The 3,472-nt window shown below is 40.8% G+C and overlaps 1 pseudogene; it reads left to right on the top strand.

Moving 5' to 3' along the window:
* The first annotated feature begins 705 nt into the window (after positions 1-705).
* Positions 706-3,078, top strand: LOC137974687 (uncharacterized; annotated as a pseudogene).
* Positions 3,079-3,472: the final 394 nt, after the last annotated feature.

Raw genomic sequence — 3,472 nt, 5'->3', positions numbered from 1 at the left:
TATAGTAACCTAGCCTAGAGACTTGTCCTAACAGATGGCAACAGTGGGAGTTTAGGAGTGGTAACCTCCAATTTAAGATCAACGCTTCTTGACTTTTAACAATTTAAGAGATGGAGGACGTTTTCCGTGTTTCCATAGCCTCATCTAAACACGAGGGGGAGTTGGGAGAATTTGAGACAGCTATGCAAACCCGAGACGCAGTCGAGGGTTTGCACAACATGGAAACACGGAAAAAAGTCCTGTATTGCTTTTATAAAATATTCCTCAAAGATGATTCGAAAAATGATGGAAAATGCTGTTTTTTTTACTTCTTGATTCAAACAGATTTTCTTCATATACGCTCATATGTCCTACCAGCCAATCAAAACGCGCGTCTGGCTACATAACCAATCAAAATTCGTGTGATGTCACAGCCGTGTTTCCATACTCTCATTTAAACACAGCTATTGACCAATGTGAGTGGATTCCTCAAACCTGAAAACCTGACTGCTATATATTGTCTGTTCGGGTCCGTTATTTTGCTAAGGAGGACTTCAAGCAGGATCCTCAGGTATATAAATAGAGACCTTAAGATTTGAGAACGGCGTCTTCTCCTAGGACGTCACGGCATATAAAGGCCTGGGGCGAGAATGCCGTCCTTTGCGCGGGAACTTTAGACTTAAAAGATAAACACGACGGGAACTTTTTCTAGCACCTTGGTCGAGAATGGCGTCCTTCAGGAAAGCGCGGGACGAACTTCTTGTAAGTTTTTGCGAGGAAATAATCAACGAGGATGAGTTTCTCATGTTGTATGATGCTAACAAATCGAAAAATCCAGAGTATCCTTTTTGGAATTATGAAAGATTTACGTTGCAAGGTAAAAGTGAGGCCGAGTGTAAGACAGATTTACGTTTCGAAAAATACGACATTCCTCTCTTGGTTGATGTTCTTGGCTTGCCTGACGAAATAAAGTGTAAACAAGGAACAATCTGTGACAGTACTGAACGATTATGCATCGTTCTCAAAAGGCTGGCATACCCTTGCCGCTACAGCGACCTCATAAGCACTTTCGGCAGACCTGTCCCTGAAATCTCCATGATAAGTAATACAGTCATTGATTTTATATTTGAGCATCATGTCGTCGGATATCAGAGTGGAATCACACTATTTTAAATCCTCATGCATTACAGACATATGCTGAAGCTGTTTTAAATAAAGGTGCGGCCCTCGACAATTGTTTCGGCTTTGTGGACGGTACAGTTCGTCCAATTTGTCGCCCAAACACCAATCAAAGAATTGTTTACAATGGGCACAAGAGGGTGCATGCCCTGAAATTTCAATCAATCGCCATTCCAAATGGACTAATTGCCAATCTTTACGGTCCTGTTGTTAAGTGTGTTTAATTATAGCTGTATCGTTCAATTTTATTTATATTTATAAACAATCAGAAGCTTTAGCAGTGGGCTTTACTGTTATAACACTGCAGGAATTTGAACACAAGAAAACCTACTGGAGACCTGGGTCACAGTTAGGCTCGATTTCCGCCGCTCACTCGAGTTCGGGTCTCCCCGAGAAGAGACGGCTGGACGCGTGAGCGATAGATTGTGTCTGTGACGTAAATTCAAAATATAATTTATGCGAAGTCAATAGTTGCGGGGAAATGGCATTAGACATCCCAAAAACACTGATTTTAAGAAAACAGAAATTACATAACAATGCTTAAAACGTCTGTGCGAAGTTTCCAGATGATACGAGCTTGAGTTTGTGGTTAAATGATCAGAATGATCAATGTGAGTTTGAATTCAACCGGCGAATCATCAAAAAAATCTTCGGCGGCTTCAGCTCTCGGTCGACCTCATCGGCCCCCTCGTTTTGCCACCAATAAACTACTTTCAATTGATACGACTGGCTTTTGACTTTCAATTGACTTTGACCTCATTGACTTTCAATTGATCTTGAGGAATTTTACTTGCTCTTACATTCGCGAAGTATGAGGAGAAAATTGCAATAGAAATGGATTTGAAAGCCGTATTTTGACCTTGGCGCCAACTGGAAAATCAGTGAAGTTTGCGAATTCAGGCCGTAGAAAACGACACAGTTCCCATTCTTCAGCTTCTCGAACACTTTTCGTTGTCGCAATCTTGGATGTTTCCTACCTTAAAAGCACTGTAAACCTCGAACAGGCCGGGTCAAAGAATACCTTCGCAGCCAAAACATATAATTTATGCCAGACGGATTTGTGCAGGCGAGTTTCTGATTGGCGGAGATTAACAATGGCTCACCTCACGCGTCCAGCCGAGATTTCGGGAGTGAGCGCTGGCTCATTTCCCGAAACAGCGGCTGGTAATCGAGCCTAGGTCACAGTACCTCTTTTACATACTTCTCATATGTTGTCATATACAATCAGTGAACAGTAAAATAGCAAACATGTGAGGACCACAATGAAACAGGCAGGAACCCTATAACATAGGGTCATCTTTTGTAGCCAAACAGTACAACAGTAAAGATAAAAAGAATGGCAGCTTTTATCAACAATTATTAATAATTTTCACCCCCCTAATTCTACAAACCTTTACTATTTCCAGAGGGCAGAAAGCATGATGCGGGAATGCTACGAGACTCAGGACTGTACCATGATCTCCAAAGATTTGCTTTCTCCCCAACTGGGCAGCCTTTGTGTATATATGGGGACCCGGCCTATCCTCTTCGCGTACACCTCCAAGCTCCATTTCGGAATGGCATCCTGACTCCCCCAATGCAGCAGTTTAACAGTTCCATGAGCCCAGTGAGAAGCTCAGTGGAATGGCTGTTTGGGGACATAATTAATTATTTTTTCTTTCTCGATTTTAAGAAAAACTTAAAAATAGGGCTCAGCCAAATAGGTAAAATGTACATTGTTTGTGCCCTTTTAAGGAATGCCCTTACATGCCTTTATGGTAATACCACTTCCCAGTATTTTGATTTGGACCCACCCATGTTGCAAGAATACTTTGCTTGATTTAATTATTGATGTAACATGACAAAACTTTATTTAATCAACACAACTTCAGTATGTAAACTTATGGCACAAAAAGATTGAATAAAAGAACGAAATGGTTGTTCAAGTTTGATAAACCTCCATTAATAGGAGTTTTTCTTAACAATATAATGAATTAATACATAAAAAAAGCTGTAACAAATAAGATTATGGTATAATGTGGTAAACAATGGAAAATACTCCTGCAGGGATCTAACTTTTTTGGTTCATAAGTTTGTCAACAACAGCCATGAGGATCTGAGATTGTTGCTGCTGCTGGTGGTGCATTAGCTCCATCATGGATTTCTGTTGATCAAGATAAGAAGCCAGCTTCTTGTCCTCCAATTCTTGCTGCTTTCGTCGTATTGCTAACTCTTCTTCTCTCAATGACTTCTCGCTTTCAGCTTTCTCACGCAGAAATGAGATTGTTTCATTGCCACTCCTTCTCTTTTTCTTCATATGGTTTTCCTGTTCTGC

The sequence above is a fragment of the Montipora foliosa genome, chromosome 11, assembly GCF_036669935.1.
Source record: "Montipora foliosa isolate CH-2021 chromosome 11, ASM3666993v2, whole genome shotgun sequence".
Taxonomy (NCBI): domain Eukaryota; kingdom Metazoa; phylum Cnidaria; class Anthozoa; order Scleractinia; family Acroporidae; genus Montipora; species Montipora foliosa.
This window is presented reverse-complemented; position numbering and strand designations above follow the sequence as displayed.